Consider the following 21,157-nt stretch of genomic DNA (forward strand, 5'->3'; position numbering starts at 1 on the left):
TTTGCTGCATTATATTTGTTTAATTTGTTGAAATTTCAAGGGGAGAGATACGGAATATCTCTCATGCTGCCATTCCTCTGATTTCATCTTCCTCATTTCTTTATACTCATACTTTTATTACTTGTTTACCATTTGAGAATAAATTGAAGACACCATGCCTCTTTATTTTTCAATACCAAATTGTGTAATTTCTGTGAATAAAGATGTTCTTACATAATCAAAACAGAGTGACAAAATTTAGATAATTTAACATTGATACAGTATATTTATCTAATTTCCAGCCAATATTCCAATTGTAACAACCAGTGCTGCCTTTGTAGTATCTCATTCCTCCAGTTCAGAGTCCAGTCATGGATTCTAAACTGGATCTAATTGCCCTGTTTTTTTGAAACTCATTAGTTTACCTGAATCTGGAACATTAACAGGTGATAAAAAAGCATGTTTTCTTATAAGACAGAGGTTTCTTAATTTTTTGCAAGCAATGGTAGAAGGGCACCAGCTTTTCCAGGAGAGAATAGGCAACTTCTGCGGGCACAGAACATTCAGAAGAATCTGGAGAGTTAAGATTTTTTAGTGTATCAACTGATTTATCAGCTTAAGTCTTAGGGTTATGATCCTTCTTAATCAGGGCCTAACCTCTGCATACCAGGCCTACTGGGAATTAGGACTCAATCTCCTCTGAAGTTCTGCTACTTTTTGTCATTAAGTGTTGGGTTTGGTAATTAGTAGCTGTTTATGACATTGGAAAGAGCAAAATATACAGTCTTTGACACCATAATGTAAGTTAATTTAATGATTGCATCTCCCTAATTTGACTATAGCATTATTTAGAGTAGCATGAGAATGCTGAATTGAAGATTATTGGAATTAGATACTCAAAGTGGGGATGAGGGTAAAGAAATAGGAGGCAACAGAAAAGATGCTGGACCAAAAGGATATTGAAGAAAAACTTCACAAACTTAGCAATTTTTTGTGTGTTTCAAGGTTAGGCTCTATCTGCAGCTGTGTGCTAATGAGTTAGGCTGTCACAAAGCTCAAGCTTTGATGGGTGAAGAAACACCAATCTGCAGCTCTATTAGGGGCCCTGTGGGTGATGAAGATTTGTTTCCTGAGCAGTCTGATAGCAACGAGACTCATACCATCCTTACCAGGATTTTTGGCCTGAAAATACAAGTGAGTTGTAAGTACAGTAAGTTGTCACTGACTCTAGTGCAATGATAATGAGTCATTTACCTTAGGTTGCATTTTTTTCATTTTTATAAATGAATAATTGCTCTATAACTTTGAATAAAATAAATGCAAGCAATATTGGGGACAAGTAAATAATCTTGAAATATTTTCTTGGCACTGGACAACAGAAAGAAAATAGCCAAGGTTGTAATATTCTCAGTAGATTACAGATAAGGCTGGGAGACCACTCTGAGTTTTAATACCAAGTGATCAAGTAGCTATATTATCTGACCCCTAATAAGGGCATGTATAGGTACCATAGAAGCTATATCTATGCCATGGTTTGTTGTTGTTGTTTTAATCAAGAGAAATATAATATACCCACTTATCTACTTACGATGTCCATCCTACCAGATCAATTATTTCTCAGCCTTTTCCTGGACCACTACAAGTTTTCTAATTGATCTTCCTGACATCAGTCTCATGTCCTTTGAATCATTCTTCACAACTTCACCAGGTAAATGTTTCTATGACACAAACCTTTAAACATCATTCCTGTTCTTAAATCTTGATTGCCTACAGAATTAAGTTCCTTGACATTTTTTACCAGAATCTCCATATTCTGACTTTTATCAATAGCTCACATATATATTGAACACATAATTTGGCCAGTAGCATACTAACTGTTTTATGGATATCACTTAATTGTAAACTTCATGACAACCTGGAAACTGAGTACGATTATTATTGTTGTCTTACAGACAGGGAAACTGAGCCATATCATTCTTAATCTCCTTGTCCAATGGCACAAGACAAAGAATTAGCAAATCTGGAGTTTGAACTCATATCTCCATGATACCAAAGCCCATAGACATAATACCCACATCTATACTTCCTGTTTCTTCAACGTACTTTCTTGTTATCTATGCCCCAACATCACTGTCTAACAACACCAAACTTCCTTGTTTTTTTCCCATACTGCATACCTTATGCTTTTGCTCACAATGTCATATAAATATTTTTTGTCTTCCCACTCAATTGTGAAAATCCTTAAATCAGAAACCAGAAACCATTTTTATTCACCTTTAAATCTATCTTAGTTATCTATTGCTGAGTAATGTTACCACAAACATAGCAGCGTGGCACACATACATATTATCTCATATTTTTTGTGCTAGAGGAGTCAGGGCACAGCTTAGCTGAATCATCTGTTTAAGATCTCACAAGAGGTTTCAAATTGTCAGTTGGGACTTGATTTACCTGATGTTTGAAAGAGAAAGGATTTGCTTCTAAGCTTATATTGCTGTTCATAAGATTCAGTTCTTTGTAGATTGACAGACTGAGGACCTCAGTTTGTTGTTGATTGTCAGCTAGAGATGATCCTCAGTTCCTTCCCCATATGACAACTTACAACATGGAAGTTTTCTTTTTCAAATCCAGCATGGAAGAGCATCTCTTTTCAGAAGATGGGAGTTATCCTGACCAGGTGGTGGTGAAGTGGTGGTGGTGAAGTGGATACAGCATCCAACTAGGAAAAGGAGGACCCAGGTCCAAAACCCTGAGGTCGCCAGCTTGAGCATGGGCTCATCTGGTTTGAGCAAGGCTCACCAGCTTCAGCCCAAGGTCACTGGCTTGAGCAAGGGGTCACTCGGTCTACTGTATATCAGGGCACATATGAGATAGCAATCAGTGAACAACTAAGGTGCCACAAGAAAGAATTGATGCTTCTCATCTCTCTCCCTTCCTGTATGTATGTCCCTATATGTCCCTCTCCCTGTCCCCCTCTGTCTCTGTCACAAAGGAGGAGGAGGAGGAGGAGGAGAAGAAGAAGAAGAAGAAGAAGAAGAAGAAGAAGAAGAAGAAGAAGAAGAAGAGAGTTAATCTTATTTAATTATGTACACCAAATCACAAACATTCTATTGTCTTTGCTTTATTATTTTAGTTAGAAGTGGTCACTGGTCCTGGCAACACTATAGGTGAAAGGATTACACAGTGTTGTGAACATCAGGAGATGGGGATCATGGAAGCCATAGTGTCTCATTATTTAGACTTAGAACTATTATATTACACAGCTTCCTGCAGTTACACATTATGGCAATCTTTTGCTAAGTACTCAATAAATATTTGCTGACTAAAAACACAAATAAATCACTTAGTCTGGCTTAGGAACAAAATTATTGAAATATAACATTATAGAAAGTGTTTTAGCATGGAAATTCACTGTTTCATTTGTCTGGATTTTAATTTCCTTATCTGTAAAATGAATGATATAAACCAGCTGATCTCTTAAGATCCTTTTCATCTTTAAAATTCTGAAATTCTAAAGAAGGTGAAATGATTAGCTAAATTATATATACATGACACACAATTACAGACAACAGGGTAGCAATTCCCAGAGGGAAAGGGAAGATGGTGGTAGGTGATTGTTCATAAATTAGTTTATAATCCAGTTCGGTAGTGTGAGCTGGGAGTCTGTGCATCTGCCTACTCCGCTGCCATCCTGCTGTTAGCCTCTCTGTTCTTGTCTATCTGTCCCTATCTATCCCTCTCTCTGACTATCTCTCTGTCACTGTAAAAAAATAAATAAATAAAAAGAAAAAAGGAAGGAAAAAAGGACTGAATCTTTCTTACTTTCCCTGCCCTAGGCAGTGACAGGCAGGCACTATCTCCTTTATGTCCATTCTTTATTTGCTTGACTGGAAAATGCCCCTTCCATGTTTGGAATTTCCAAGTAGAAAAAGAAACATGTAGAGGTAAGGCTGATGTGGATGATGGGAGAGAGCTGGGTAAGAAAGACAATGAAGCAGAACATATTCAAGAGTGACAGTTATCAACTCCTAGAAAGAACAGAGTGAAGTTGATGTCCTTGTAGACTTGAACTGGACTAGCTGTGTAACCATGGGCAAGACACACAACTTCTCTGCACCTCAGTTTTCTCATTATACACAAAGATAATAATAACTTTATCTTTAGTGATCCTTTTATTTCTCTGCCAGATATAATTCTACATCAAAAAGCATGTGCATTCTGACCTTTTATTACTTTTCTGTGGAGTGGTGATTTCTAGTGCAGTAAAAGATATAGGGCGGTGACGTCACGAAGATGGCGCCGTGAGCAGCGCGTCCGACAGATCTCCCCAAAATCTCAACAAATTTGTCAACTAGAAACAGAAAAATTTATCTTCGGAGCATCCTAGAGTTCCACACACACACTGAAAGCAAAAGGACTGTTGCTGAGGAGGGAATGCGCCTGTGGTGAGTCAACCCACGCGTGCAGCTGCCCGCGCCGCGTCCCGGGGAGTGCCGGCAGCCACCAGCCTGCTCTGAGAAGCCGCACGCCCCCCGCACTTGCCGCGTCCCGGGGAGTGCCCACAACCGCGGGCGTGCTCTGAGAGGCCACGCGCCCCCCCCAACCGCGTTCTGAGAAGCCGCGCGCGCGCCCCGAGCGGCCACATCCATGCCGGCAACCTCCGGAGTGCTCAGGGAAGCCGCGCTTGCGCCCCGAGCGGCCACATCCGTGCCGGCAACCTCCGGAGTGCTCTGGGAAGCCGCGCGCGCGCCCCGAGCGGCCACATCCGTGCCGGCAACCTCCGGAGTGCTCTGGGAAGCCGCGCGCGCGCCCCGAGCGGCCACATCCGTGCCGGCAACCACCGGAGTGCTCTGGGAAGCCGCGCGCGCGCCCCGAGCGGCCACATCCGTGCCGGCAACCTCCGGAGTGCTCTGGGAAGCCGCGCGCGCGCCCCGAGCGGCCACATCCGTGCCGGCAACCACCGGAGTGCTCTGGGAAGCCGCGTGCGCGCCCCGAGCGGCCACATCCGTGCCGGCAACCACCGAAGAGCTCTGGGAAGCCGCGCCCCCCCCCAGCCGCGTCCCGGGGAGTGCCGGCAGCCACCGGCGTGCTCTGAGAAGCCGCGGGCCCCGTGCCATAGTCTGGGAGGGGCGCCAAACCTGTCTTTCCTAGTCAGGAGATTCTCTCCGTGGACGGGGCACCTTACCCAGCCATTGGAGCTAACAATCAAGCGTTGGGCGAGGGGCGCGTAGGCAGCCTGAAATACTCTCTGGAGCACAGCTGCGACCCAATCACTGAAATTAGCTTAACCCATAAAATGTGCGCACCTTCGGTTCTAATTGATAAGATCTCTCTCAGTTCAGCGATCCAAGACAAGAGGCGTGATATTTTTTAAGTGCCTCTCGCTAAAGGGGCGGGGGTAACTTCTGATTGATAGAGCCCCCATATTCAGGGATAAACGCTAACAAGAAGGACTTGGCAGATAATAAGGTCTATACTACACTAGTCGTAAGCAGAGACTAGTGCCTCCTCTTCCCTGCAAAAACAGGCTACAAAGTGTGGAAAGCCTGGGTTGAGAGGTCCAACTAAATGATAGGCGCTGAACAGTCACCTTGATAACAATTGACTCCCACCCCCGCCTGATTACACTGGAGGCCCTGACTGTCAGAGCCTTTCCCAAAGCCTTGCACTGAGTGGGGATAGAGTGGGGATTTCCCAGCTCTTTGAGCCTCTTACTCCCCAGGCAGAAGCAGTTGCAGCCTTATAGCTGGATCAACAGGCTGCTAATTCAGAAAGGGGGGACCAGGAGAGAGAATCCAGGAAAGCAAACTCTCTCATCGTTGGACCCTGCAAACGCCAACAAGCCTTTACTTCCAGCAAGACTAAAGCCAATTATATGACATTGCCATAGAATCCCATCAACTGCAAATCCCTACCTAAGAGTGACACAGGGGCAGAGCCTGGGGTACAGAGTCACCGACTAGGAAGAGGGAGAGAAAAGAAAAAGGAAGAAGTTAACCTCTCAAAATCAAGAAAAACCCACAGACTTTACAACTTGATCCACTAATTTTTTTTTTTTATTTTGTTATTGTTTGTTTCTTCTATCTTTTTGCCTTTATTTCCTCCACCTTGGTCCTTCTATTCTCTGCCCATCGTATGCTTCCCCTTTCTTGAACTCCACTACCCATGAGTGTTGCATTTTATTTTTCTTCTTCATCCTCACCCTCCTTTAAGGTTATACTCCAAAACACTTAACTCTCACTCTCTCCTCTTTTGTTTTTTTTTTGTTTTTTTGTTTGTTTGTTTGTTTTGTCTTGCTTTATTTTGTTTTTTTCTCCTCATATTTTATTTCTTCCTTCATTTTTCTCTTTTTCTTATTTTTTCCTTTCTATTCGTTTTTTTCTTTTCTCATTTTACTTTCCTCCCATGTAATCCTCAATCACGAACAAATTAGTTAATTTGGGACTCAAGGATTTTTTTTTTTTTTTTGGCTTTATTTCTCTTTTTTGCTTTTGTTTTTATTTTTTTTTCTCTCTTGTTTGTTTATTTTTGTGGCATTTTGGGTCCTCCCAACCCAAGGTCTCCATGGTATTTAGTCTTCGCTCCACTTAATACAACAGATTTTTACTTATTATTTTTATTTTTTCTTCTTTATTATTCTTTTTTGGTCCTTTTTTCTGATTCCCTCTTATCCCTCTCAGTATATCTCTTAGTTGACCATCACTTACAAGCAAATCATCTTATGCTTGTCTAAGATTTTTTTTTTTTTTTTTTTTGCATTTAGTAGGTCCCTACTCCCTTTTTTTTGCCTCTTGAACTCTCCACCCCAAATCAGGCCCTCCATTATAGGCACGATATTTCCCTGAGGAGGGGAGAGGAGGGAAAGAGAAGAGAGAAAAAAAAAGGGGGAAATAAAAAATTATTACTGTTTTTTTCTGTGGGGTGTTTTACCCTTTTTTTTTTTTTTTTTTTTTTTTACTCTTTATTAATTCTAATTAGTGCTATCAATAAGATCACCCTCAGATGCCGATAAGAAAGAGGAAATCGAATATTATGGATACAAAAGAAAGAGAGGTAACACAAATAGATGTGGAAAAATCTATGGAGAAAAGACTTAACATATTGGAAGCCTTGGAGCTAAATGACAGAGAATTTAAAATAGAAATCTTAAAAATACTCAGAGATATACAAGAAAACACAGAAAGGAAATTTAGGGAGATCAGAAAACAACTCAATGAACACAAAGAATATATTACCAAGGAAATTGAAACTATAAAAACAAATCAAACAGAAATGAAAAACTCAATTCACGAGCTGAAAAACGAGGTAACAAGCTTAGCTAACAGAACAGCCCAGATTGAAGATAGGATTAGTGAAATAGAAGACAAACAACTTGAGGCACAAAAGAGAGAAGAAGAAAGAGACTCAAAAATAATAAAAAATGAGAAAGCCCTACAGGAATTGTCTGACTCCATCAGAAAGAATAACATAAGAATAATAGGTATATCAGAGGGAGAAGAGAAAGAAAATGGAATGGAGAATATACTCAAACAAATAATAGACGAGAACTTCCCAAGCCTGTGGAAGGAACTAAAGCCTCAAATTCAAGAAGCAAACAGAACACCAAGTTTTCTTAACCCCAACAAACCCACTCCAAGGCACATCATAATGAAGATGACACAAACCAATGACAAAGAAAAAATTCTCAAGGCAGCCAGGGAAAAGAAGAGTACAACATATAAAGGAAGGCCTATTAGATTATCATCAGATTTCTCAGCAGAAACTCTACAAGCTAGAAGAGAGTGGACCCCAATATTTAAAGCCCTGAAAGAGAGGAACTTTCAGCCAAGAATACTATACCCATCAAAGCTATCCTTCATGTATGAAGGAGATATAAAAACATTCACAAATACAGAAAAGATGAGAGAATTTATCAACAGAAAGCCCCCACTCCAGGAAATACTAAGGGGGGTTTTCCAACCAGATTCAAAGAACAAAAGAAAACAACACCACAAGTAACAGCTCCACCAAGAACACAATAAAACCAAACTTAAACTGTGACAACAAAGGAAAAAAAGGGGGGAGAGGATGGAGATTAACAGTAGCAAAGGATGATGAAGTGCAGAAATACTTACAAGATGGGGTACTACAATGAATATGGTAGGTACCCTTTTCATTACTTAATGGTAACCACCCTTAAAAAAACCACCACAAAAACACTTGACTTAAAAAAGGTAGCAACAGAGGAAAGAAGTATGGAACACAAACAAACAAAAACAAATGATAGAAAAACAAAAGAGAAGAATCAAACTAGATACAAAACTAACAGAAAGCAATTTATAAAATGGCAGTAGGGAACCCACAAGTGTCAATAATTACACTAAATGTAAATGGATTAAACTTACCAATAAAAAGACACAGAGTAGCAGAATGGATTAAAAAAGAAAATCCAACTATATGCTGCCTACAAGAAACACATCTAAGTAACAAGGATAAAAACAATTTCAAAGTGAAAGGCTGGAAAACAATACTCCAAGCAAACAACACCCAAAAAAAAGCAGGCGTAGCAATACTCATATCTAATAATGCTGACTACAAGACAGAAAAAGTACTCAGAGACAAAAATGGTCATTTCATAATGATTAAGGGGAAGTTGAATCAAGAAGACATAACAATCCTTAATATATATGCACCAAACCAAGGAGCACCAAAATATATAAGACAGCTACTTATTGACCTTAAAACAAAAACTAACAAAAATACAATCATACTTGGAGACCTCAATACACCGCTGACGGCTCTAGATCGGTCATCCAAACAGAGAATCAATAAAGATATAGTGGCCTTAAACGAAATACTAGAACACCTGGATATGATAGACATCTACAGGACACTTCATCCCAAAGCGACAGAGTATACATTTTTCTCTAGTGTACATGGAACATTCTCAAGAATTGACCATATGTTGGGCCACAAAGACAATATCAGCAAATTTAGAAAAATTGAAATTGTACCAAGCATATTTTCTGATCATAAAGCCTTGAAACTAGAATTCAACTGCAAAAAAGAGGGGGAAAAACCCACAAAAATGTGGAAACTAAACAACATACTTCTAAAAAATGAATGGTTCAAAGAAGAAATAAGCGCAGAAATCAAAAGATATATACAGACAAATGAAAATGAAAATACGACATAGCAGAATCTCTGGGATGCAGCAAAAGCAGTAATAAGAGGAAAGTTCATATCACTTCAGGCCTATATGAACAAACAAGAGAGAGCCGAAGTAAACCACTTAACTTCACACCTTAAGGAACTAGAAAAAGAAGAACAAACACAACCCAAAACCAGCCGAAGAAAGGAGATAATAAAAATCAGAGCAGAAATAAATGAAATAGAGAACAGAAAAACTATAGAAAAAATCAATAAAACAAGGAGCTGGTTCTTTGAAAAGATCAACAAAATTGACAAACCCTTGGCAAGACTCACCAAGGAAAAAAGACACAGGACTCAAATAAATAAAATCCAAAATGAAAGAGGAGAGATCACCACAGACATCATAGAAATACAAAGAATTATGGTAGAATACTATGAAAAATTATATGCCACCAAATACAACAATCTAGAAGAGATGGATAAATTCCTAGAACAATACAACCTTCCTAGACTGAGTCATGAAGAAGCAGAAAGCCTAAACAGACCAATCAGCAGGGAGGAAATAGAAAAAACTATTAAAAATCTCCCCAAAAATAAAAGTCCAGGCCCAGACGGTTATACTAGTGAATTCTATCAAACATTCAAAGAAGACTTGGTTCCTATTCTACTCAAAGTCTTCCAAAAAATTGAAGAAGAAGCAATACTTCCAAACACATTTTATGAGGCCAACATAACCCTCATACCAAAACCTGGCAAGGATGGCACAAAGAAAGAAAATTACAGACCAATATCGCTAATGAATACAGATGCTAAAATACTAAACAAAATACTGGCAAACCGAATACAACAACATATTAAAAAAATAATACATCATGATCAAGTGGGATTCATCCCAGAATCTCAAGGATGGTTCAACATACGCAAAACGGTTAACGTAATACACCATATCAACAAAACAAAGAACAAAAACCACATGATCTTATCAATAGATGCAGAAAAGGCTTTTGATAAAATACAACACAATTTTATGTTTAAGACTCTCAACAAAATGGGTATAGAAGGAAAATATCTCAACATGATAAAGGCCATATATGATAAACCATCAGCCAACATCCTATTAAACGGCATAAAACTGAGGACTTTCTACCTTAAATCAGGAACAAGACAGGGTTGTCCACTATCTCCACTCTTATTCAACGTGGTGCTAGAAGTTCTGGCCAGAGCAATCAGACAAGACAAAGAAATAAAAGGCATCCATATCGGAAAAGAAGAAGTAAAGCTATCACTTTTTGCTGATGATATGATCCTATACATCGAAAACCCGAAGGACTCCACAAAAAGATTATTAGAAACAATAAACCAATACAGTAAGGTCGCAGGATACAAAATTAACATACAAAAGTCCATAGCCTTTCTATATGCCAACAATGAAATATTAGAAAACGAACTCAAAAAAATAATCCCCTTCACGATTGCAACAAAAAGAATAAAATACCTAGGAATAAACATAACAAAGAACGTAAAGGACCTATATAATGAAAATTACAAAGCATTGTTAAGGGAAATCGAAAAAGATACAATGAGATGGAAAAATATTCCTTGTTCTTGGATAGGAAGAATAAATATAATCAAAATGGCCATATTACCCAAAGCAATATACAAATTTAATGCAATTCCCATCAAAATCCCTATGAGATTTTTTAAAGAAATGGAACAAAAAATCATCAGATTTATATGGAACTATAAAAAACCCCGAATAGCCAAAACAATCCTAAGGAAAAAGAATGAAGCTGGGGGCATTACAATACCTGACTTTAAACTATATTATAGGGCCACGATAATCAAAACAGCATGGTATTGGCAAAAAAATAGACACTCAGACCAATGGAACAGAATAGAAAGCCCAGAAATAAAACCACATATATATGGTCAAATAATCTTTGATAAAGGGGCCAACAACACACAATGGAGAAAAGAAAGCCTCTTCAACAAATGGTGTTGGGAAAACTGGAAAGCCACATGCAAAAGAATGAAACTCGACTACAGCCTGTCCCCATGTACTAAAATTAATTCAAAATGGATCAAAGACCTAAATATAAGACCTGAAACAATAAAGTACATAGAAGAAGACATAGGTACTAAAATCATGGACCTGGGTTTTAAAGAACATTTTATGAACTTGACTCCAATGGCAAGAGAAGTGAAGGAAAAGATAAATGAATGGGACTACATCAGAATTAAAAGTTTTTGCTCAGCAAGAGAAACTGATATCAAAATAAACAGACAGCCAACTATATGGGAACTGATATTTTCAAACGACAGCTCAGATAAGGGCCTAATATCCAAAATTTACAAAGAACTCATAAAACTCAACAACAAACAAACAAACAATCCCATAAAAAAATGGGAAGAGGACATGAACAGACACTTCTCCCAGGAAGAGATACAAATGGCCAACAGATATATGAAAAGATGCTCAGCTTCATTAGTTATTAGAGAAATGCAAATCAAAACTACAATGAGATACCACCTCACTCCTGTTAGATTAGCTATTATCAACAAGACGGGTAATAGCAAATATTGGAGAGGCTGTGGAGAAAAAGGAACCCTCATTCACTGTTGGTGGGACTGTAAAGTAGTACAACCATTATGGAGGAAAGTATGGTGGTTCCTCAAAAAACTGCAAATAGAACTACCTTATGACCCAGCAATCCCTCTACTGGGTATATACCCCAAAAACTCAGAAACATTGATACGTGAAGACACATGTAGTCCCATGTTCATTGCAGCACTGTTCACAGTGGCCAAGACATGGAAACAGCCAAAAAGCCCTTCAATAGAAGACTGGATTAAGAAGATGTGGCACATATACACTATGGAATACTACTCAGCCATAAGAAATGATGACATCAGATCATTTACAGCAAAATGGTGGGATCTTGATAATATTATAAGGAGTGAAATAAGTAAATCAGAAAAAAACAAGAATTACATGATTCCATACATTGGTGGAACATAAAAATGAGACTAAGAGACATGGACAAGAGTGTGGTGGTTACCATGGGTGGGGGGGGAGGGAGGACATGGGAGGGAGGGAGGGAGAGAGTTAGGGGGAGGGGCAGGGGCACAGAGAACTAGATAGAGGGTGACGGAGGACAACCTGACTTTGGGCGAGGGGTTTGCAACATAATTTGATGACAAAATAACCTAGACATGTTTTCTTTGAATATATGTACTCTGATTTATTAATGTCATCCCATTACCATTAATAAAAATTTATTAAAAAAAAAAAAGATATAGGGCTAAATCAGGCATTGAAATCTCAAACCCCTTCTATCTAAGTTAAATAAGAAGTCAGAATTATGGTAAACTGCCAACTTTGTTCCACTTTTGGAGACTGCATTTTAGCTTTTATGGAAAATAATCAACAATTTAATGGAGTTAAATAAAAATTAATGTCCTTAATGATCACATTGGAGAGAATGAAAACTCTGACCCAGTGTGCTGACACTAAAGGAGATGTGTGTGTTGAGAATACTTTTATGCAACACTCTGGGGTGTGACGGCACCAGGAGTGAGACCCTGAGGTTCTGAGTGAGGCAGGATAGTAAAAAGCTAGAGAAATTCTTTGATAAATAGAATAGGGAAATTAATACAGATAACTAAAAACTGGCTGTACCATTTACAGCCAAATGCAGAGTGTCACTTTCATAGAGATAACATCTAGGCTTTAGTTGTATATTGGCTCCAGGCTCAGGTGGGCCATGACCAACACTCCTCCCCTACACGCTGATGATACCCTACCCTGGGGCTTGCTGATCAATGGAGACCACAGGTGGCCCTAGAATTCACACCTGGGAAAAGTTAATAAATATTCTATTGAAATATTCCCCTACCGCCCCTACTACCAGCCTTTAAAAACTCTCAAAACAGGACCCGGTGCTCTCCCTCCCAGGAATACATCCACAGCTTTACCTTCTCCCTTCCCTTTTTATTCCCCCCAACTCCCCCGCAGATGTGTATTTCCTAAACTTGAAAGGTCTCCAAGAGACTTGCAGGCAGGGGAGCAGTGGACAGCAGAAGCTTGTCCCAGGCTAACCTCCTGAACCCGTGTCCAGTGCACGGGTTCCCAGAGAGCTGAGTTCCCAGAGAGCTGAGGCAGCTCTGTGCAAGCTCTTCTGTAGCTTCTTCTACCCTCTGAGTTCCCAGTGAACCAAAGCAGCCCATTGAGGCCTATTTCTTTCTTGTAACATTTCCAGCGAGAGACAAAATAGCCCTGCCTAAGCTCTACTGTTTTTTTCTTATTACTTAAACCCTTCCTTGTTTCATTGTCCCCAGACTTAATAAACGTACTCTCAAAATCACCCGGACTTGTGTGTGAATTTTTTCCTACAAGAAGTCAAGAAGCCTCACATTACCAGTTGGCCCAAGAAAGACTCAATGGACCAGGTCCCTTGTCTAGTAACATGAGAGTCCACCTCTACTGAGTTAACAATGAGGCTTACATGAATTATCCTTGGGAGACTAGGTAACTTTTAATGTTTTTGAACATGCTGTCTGCTTTTTCTTCTCACATCAAAATAGTTCTCAGAGGCTTAAATTTAGTAGAGAGAGTGGAAATAAAGCACGATGGAAACTCCTTTTGTTTAGATAAATAACTAGAAGGTTTTAATGATGAAGAATTCAAAAATTCTAACTTAGCATCATGGTTAAGTAACATAATTGTTACACCCTCAACCTAGACTCTCCAGTCCTAGTGTTTGCATTCACTAGCTGTGTAACCATGGGCAAGACACACAACTTCTCTGCACCTCAGTTTTCTCAGCTATAGATGAAGATAATAATAGTACAAACACCTTTGTAGTTGTTATTAGGACTAAGTAAATTAAAATTTGTAAAATATTCAGAATAGTACCTGGCATATAGAAAACATTGCATGAGTATAAAATAAATAAACTAATATTTATTTACTTCCTCTTAGGTCTCATGATGTAGATTTTCTCTTTTGTTTCATACAACTACACTGAAACATAGATATTCTTATTTCTCACTTATTTATATTAAAATTGAGCCTCAGAGAGGTTACATGACTTCCCCAAGGTCACACAAGTTGTATGTTTCAGACCAAGATTCAAAATCTAATGTGTGGGCCCTGGCTGGTTGGCTCAGCGGTAGAGCGTCGGCCTGGTGTGTGGGGGACCCGGGTTCAATTCCCGGCCAGGGCACATAGGAGAAGCGCCTGTTTGCTTCTCCACCCCTCCCCCTCTCCTTCCTCTCTGTCTCTCTCTTCCCCTCCCGCAGCCAAGGCTCCATTGGAGCAAAGATGGCCCGGGCGCTGGGGATGGCTCCTTGGCCTCTGCCCCAGGTGCGAGAGTGGCTCTGGTCGTGGCAGAGCGACGCCCTGGAGGGACAGAGCATCGCCCCCTGGTGGGCAGAGCGTTGCCCCTGGTGGGCGTGCCAGGTGGATTCCAGTCGGGCGCATGCGGGAGTCTGTCTGACTGTCTCTCCCCGTTTCCAGCTTCAGAAAAATACAAAAATAAATAAATTTTAAAAAAATGCAAAAAAAAAAATCTAATGTGCGTCATTCAAACGTGAAGACTTCTTTCATCACAATCCAATAGCTTTCACTTTGTAGCTTTATAAGATTTCGCTCCCTACTTTCTTAAATAATATGGACCTTAATCAAACTTTTGATATCAGCCTTTCTAATTCCCCCGGTGCAGTGGCTGAAGGGACCTCCAGCTCAATATAGTCTCTGGATTTGTAATTTGTCATTTCAAAAATATACTTTTGGAAAGCTATAAGCACTCCTAAATCAACTGATTATATCCTTTCTCATCCCATAAAATAATTTGGGTGGTTGAATTTAATTTTATTTATTCTCAGGAAACCATGTTGTCTTCTTCAAACAAGTTACATTTAATTACAAGCACATCATAGCTTTTATAAATTTTGCTAGCCAGTCTGACATTCAGTAATTTACATAATCCCAGTTGCTGCTTCTCACTTTCAACTTTTATTATAGACCTATGAATCCTTATTTCCTTTAAAAATCAGTAATTGGGAATCTTACCCTGAGCCTTACACTTTAAAGACACCTTCTCTCTGTCTCTTCAAGCTCCAACTTTTCTAATGACATTAGAATTCTGTGGGGCCACATGTTGAATAGCTAGAATATAGTGGACATTTGGAGTTGGACATATCTGAATTTTAGGACCAAGCCCAATTATTCAAAAGCTATGAACAGTTGGGCAAGTTAACTTAATATTATTTTTATTTAATTATTATACTGTTGTCTGTGTCTATGAGGTTTTTTTTTCTTTGCTTAATCCCTTCTTCTCTTTCACCCAACTGCCCTCGCCCATCTGGAGAGTGGAGACAATCAAACAAGCCTTAAAATATTGTGAAAATTAAATGAAGTAATGAATGTAAAATACTCAGAATGGTTCCTAGCACATAGACACTCAAGGAAACTTGTTTGTTTTGTTTTGTATAGTAATCTAGAATCACAGATGTCATATTTTAACAGACATTATCATAGGTTCTCCCTTGAGTTTTTAACAATCCTCAGATGGATATTGCCTGGCCCTGTTTCTCAACTACACTGACATAGCATGTACATTAGGATCAGAGCATCTGTGCACTTATGTTCTAATCTAGTACATCTTGATGATCTGATTAAATATCTAATATAAATGAAGAATAAAAAGGACAGCAGCAGAGGGAAATTAAAAGACATTTTTTCAATGTAGTAGAATATGTTTCCAAAGCTGGTTGCAACATTATCTCTCATCCCACATGGTTTTTTGCAATGTGGTCTTGCCATCTCTCCCACTGAGAGAAGAATTTAGACTGGCCCACTTACCTGTTCTTGCCAAGAGGCAATACTGATGGTAACAGTTCAAGTTTTAGACAGTTTCAGTTTTTGTCTTTACTAATGGAGCACTTCTTAGAACCTAGCCATTGTACTGGAAGAAAGCCCAAGAAAGTTCAGAGAGGCTCACATGAAGGAATATCAAGGGCCCAGCAGCCTCAGTGGAGCTCCCAGTCAAGAGCCAGCACCAGTTGACAACCCTGTGCATAAGCCTGTCTTGGACCTTGCAGCCGTCTCAGAAACACAATCAACAGCATATGACATAAAGGAATCATCCAATCAACCCACATAACAAATAATAAATTGATGTTTTAAGCCATGAAGTTTTAAAGTTGTTTGTTATATGGCAACAGGCAACAGATATTGAAACATTTAGTCATCATGTGAGGTTCATGTGCACTATTAACTTGAAAGAGTGTTGACAAAAACATACTCAGAAGGAAATACAATCTATTATCTTGTAATAGATTTGAGATATCTGAGAAAAAATAATGGCACTTTAATATTAGTAGCACATAGTTCTATTCCTCATATCTATAGAAGTTATCTTTTTAAGACTTTATTTTAATGTTTTAAGCAGATGTGCAGAGTGGTAATTTGAAGACTATATAACTAGTTCCTAATTGCATTTTGAATTATTAACAATTAGCAAAAAAGTATGTACAATAGCTTATACAGATGAAGTATTATAGAATTGTACACTTGAAACCTACATAATTTTATGAGCAAATAAATTCAATTTTTGAAAAAGCTTGCTTGCCAATAGATGTGGGAATATTTTTATGTAAACAGACAGACAGCTACAGAAGGCAATGTATGCTTTTTTGTGCCATTACTTTGGATGCTGTGATTGATTTTCCTTGACTTTGCATCATGTTATTTTCTGTTCTGATTTGGATATGAGCAGGGACAAGAAGCCTATTAAAAAAACATGTATGTACGAATCCTACATAAATAGTAAGTATGAAGTGTAATTCTTCATTTTTTTATTCTAAAGTCAGTGCTTCCAGCTGGTGCCAGGCATTGGTTTCAAATGTCAACTAGGTTCTCCTCCCTGTCTCATAGTTTAAATGCTTTTTGGTGTGAAAACTCTGAAACATCAATATACTGACTTTATATTTGATAAGACTAGATAATTCTTTCTTGCCTACTGTTAAGGAGATCTCAATTTACTGTTTCATTGTCTTGAATATATAATTGAACAAACATAATCCACTATCTTGCAGAATATCTTGCACACCCAGTTAGAAAGTATCATCTGACACTGAATTCTGTGACAAGCCAGATAAGAGATCTCCTTACCAACAACATCTACCTGCCTAAAAGTTTAAATCAGCATCGAGCAACTAAGATTCATGAAGGGAAATGGAAACAATATTTTATGGATCTCCCCTAAAGGAAAAACCTTTTCATGGAAAACCCAATCCTAATCACCAGTTAATTACTGAACTTGGATAATAATAATAGTACTTGGATGGGGAAAATAGTCAGAATTTTCAAATGCTGTAAACAGTTAGCTTCTGAAAATAGTAAATTTTTTAATTTAGAAAATTATTTTTTAATTTAGAAAGTTAAATTTAATGGGGTAACATTGATCATCATGATACATAGGTTTCCAGTAAACATCTCTAACATTTGAACCATTGATTGCATTGTGTGCCCATCACCCAAAATAAATCACTCTCCAACACCGAATACTAGTCCCTCTTTACTCCCCTCCCCCACCGCCCCTTCACTTCACTTTTTATCATGTACATGAGTCTCAGTTTTATATCTCACTTATGTGTGAAATCATATAGTTCTTAGTTTTTTTTCTGATTTACTTATTTCATTCAATATAATGAACTCAAGGTTCATCCTTGTTGTTGTAAATGATCCAATGTCATCATTTCTTATGGCTGAGTAGTATTCCATTGAATACATGCACCACATCTTCTTTATCCAATCCTCTACCAAAAGACACTTTGGTTGTTTCCATGTCTTTGCCACTGTGAATAGTGCTGTGGTAAACATGGGGGTGCATGTGTCATTATGTACCAATGTTTTGGAGATATTTGGACAGATACCCAGTAGAGAGGTTGCTGGGTCATGTGGTAGTTTTTTTCTTAGTTTTTTTGAGGAACCAACACACTTTCTTCCATAATGGCTTTATCAGTTTACATTCCCACCAAAGTGATGAGGGTTCCTTTTTCTCCACAACATCTCTAAAACTTATTACATGTCTTGTTGATAATAGTTAATCTAACAGGTGTGAGGTGGTATCTCATTGTAAATTTAATTTGCATTTCTCTAATAGCTTGTAAAGATGAACTTTTAAAATATATTTATTTGACCATTTGTATATTAAGTTGGGAGAAGTATCTGTTCATGTCCTCTCCCCCTTTTTAATTAGATTATTTACTTGTTTGTTGTTGAGCTTTGTGATTTCTTTATATATTTTGGATATTAACTCCTTATCAGAGCTGTTGTTTGGGAATATCATCTCCCATTTAACTGACAGCTTATCTGTTTTGTTGTCAGTTCTTTTACTGTGAAGAAGCTTTCTAGTTTGATGTAGTCCAATTCATTTATTTTAGCCTTTACTCCCTTTGCCTTTGGGGTCAAATTCATAAATTTTTCTCTACAGTCAAGGTCCATGGGTTTAGTACCTGTTATCTCCTGTGTATTTTTTGTTATTTTTAAAATTAAAGTGTCAAATTTATTGTATAACATGGATTATAATTTCTCATTCCTCACTCCCCAACAACGAGCCCCATTAAACCCCCTTTGCTCCCTCCCTTGACTGCCTCCTCCCTTCTCTCTGGGAATTTCTGTTCTGTTATCTGTATCTATCTGTTATGTATACAGTATATATTTTACTAAACCCTTCACCTTCTCTAATTGTATCCCATCATCCCCCTTTCCTCTGACAGCTGTCTCTCTGCTCCCTTTGACCCTGCCTCTGCCTCTATTCTGTTTCTCAATTCACGTTGTTAATTAGATTCTATTGATACATATAAGTGAGATCATATGATATTTGTATTTCTCTGCCTGGTTTATTTCACTTAGCATAATAATCTACAAGTCCATTCTGCCATTGCAAAAGGTGAGATTTCCTTCTTTTTCTTGGCTGCATAGTATTCCATTTTGTATATGCACCACAGTTTTTTTATCCATTCATCCACTAATGGACACTTGGGCTGTTTCCAAATCTTGGCTATTTTAAATAATGCTGCAATGATCATGGGGTTGATATCTTCTTTTGAATTAGTGTTTTGAAATTCTTAGGATATATTAGTAAAGGTGGGATAGCTTAGTCAAAAGGAAGTTTCATTTTTAAGTTTTTGAGGAAATGACATACTGTATTTCACAGTGGCTGCATAAGTCTGCATTCCCACCAGCAGTGCAGGAAGGTTCTCTTTTTCTATACTTGTTGTGTTTTGATTAGCTAACGAGAGTCATTCTGACAAGTGTGAGGTGGTATCTCCTTGTGGTTTTAATTTGCATTTCTCTGATGATTAATGATGTTGAACATTTTTTTTTTCATATGCCTGTTGGCCATCTGTATGTCCTTTTTGGAGATATGTCTATTGAGTTCCTTTGTCCAGTTCTTTTATTATTAAAAGAGGTGGGGATGCACAGAGCCAAACTTCTGCATGCACCCTAACCAGGATTCACCTGGCAAGCCCCCTGCCAGGGAGATGGTCTGCCCATCTGAGGCTGCTGCTCCTTTGCTCTGCAACTGAGCTATCTTAGTGCCTGAAACAAGGCCATAGAGCCATCCTCAGCACTGCAGGCCAACTTTGTTATAACAATTTGAGATGTAGCTGTGGGAGGGAGGGAGAGAGAGATAGAGAGAGAGAGAAAAAAAAGGGGGAAGTTTTGAAAAGCAGATGGTTGCTTCTCCTTGGTACCCTAACTGGGAATTGAACCCAGGATTCCACATGCTGGGCTGGCGTTCTACTGTTGAATCAACCAGCCAAGACCCCTTTTCCCATTTTGAAATTGGATGGTTTTTCTTCCTGGTATTGAGTTTTAGAAGTTCTTTATAAATTTTGGTTATTAATCTGCCATCAGACATATCAATGAATATGTTCTCCCATTGTGTGTGTTGTCTTTTTATTTTCTTAATTGTGTTTTTTGCTTCTTTCTTTTTTTAAAAAGCATAAATTTATTAAAAATCCATTTATATAGTGTTTTACAGACCACAAAAATTTGGAGTCCTCAATATTCTGGCAATATTTTCAGAAGTGTTTTGCGAGAAGACCAAATTTTTTTCCTTCCCTCCAAAAAGATACTTCTGTTTATACTCCTGAAAATGATGCATTTGTTACACCATCTCTCAGGAGCAATTCTGTTGAGATCCCCAAAGTTCTGCCAAGAGTGTGGAAATCCTTCTCTAGAATGTGAAGCTTCATCGCAGAGGTGTAGTGGAAGAGATACAGAACAGAGTGCCATTTGAGCAGAGTAGGTGCACAGTGGGTAGACAGGTTGTGAAAAAGCTAGAGGGCCTGGGTGGTGGCCCCTAGCCACTGAGCATGGCCAGCTGGAACTGTATGGCCTTCAGGGCATCTTTCTCTTTCTTATCCACTGAGGTGGCTGTCACTTCTGGAGGTTCAAGTTCTGAAAGGGCATCAGTCACTTTGCCCAAGGTCCCTGCTGTAATTTCAAACAGAAAATTTTGTCTATTTCTGTTTCTGCTGTTTCTTCCATGATTTCAAAAGTGTCCTCTAACATCTCTTCTATGATCTCAGCCTTCATCATCTCTTTGGACAGCTCTCGCATGGTGGCATAGATTTCTGGTATCTTTACGAGACTCTCTGTATGGCCTTCATCACTTAGGTGCTCTTCTTCAGGGAACCAGACATTCGCAAAACCGCCAGCTGGTTCTTCATCCCCATGAGCACAGAGCTCATGTGAGCTTTGGATGCATAGAGCTTGTTGACAGCCTTCTTTGACCTGATCGTCTCTTTGGCCAGAACCACATAGACTTCTTTCTGGCCCCTAATTGGCAAGCATCATTCACAGATGTTTCACTTTTTCTTATTCTCTTTGAATATCTCTTATTTGCCTGTCAACAACCTCATTTCCTTTCTTATCTTCAACGAATACTCATTGACCAGCTCTTTGGGTGGCATCTCCTGGGTTTTCCCAAAAAGGCCCATGGCTTACTGAACTCATCTCGCCCCTTTC

The 21,157-nt window shown here is 38.7% G+C and overlaps 1 pseudogene; it reads right to left on the minus strand.

Moving 5' to 3' along the window:
- Nucleotides 1-20,489: 20,489 nt before the first annotated feature.
- Nucleotides 20,490-21,129, minus strand: LOC136317361 (charged multivesicular body protein 3 pseudogene; annotated as a pseudogene).
- Between the last annotated feature and the right edge of the window lie 28 nt (nucleotides 21,130-21,157).

This window comes from Saccopteryx bilineata, chromosome X (genome assembly GCF_036850765.1).
Source record: "Saccopteryx bilineata isolate mSacBil1 chromosome X, mSacBil1_pri_phased_curated, whole genome shotgun sequence".
NCBI classification, from domain to species: domain Eukaryota; kingdom Metazoa; phylum Chordata; class Mammalia; order Chiroptera; family Emballonuridae; genus Saccopteryx; species Saccopteryx bilineata.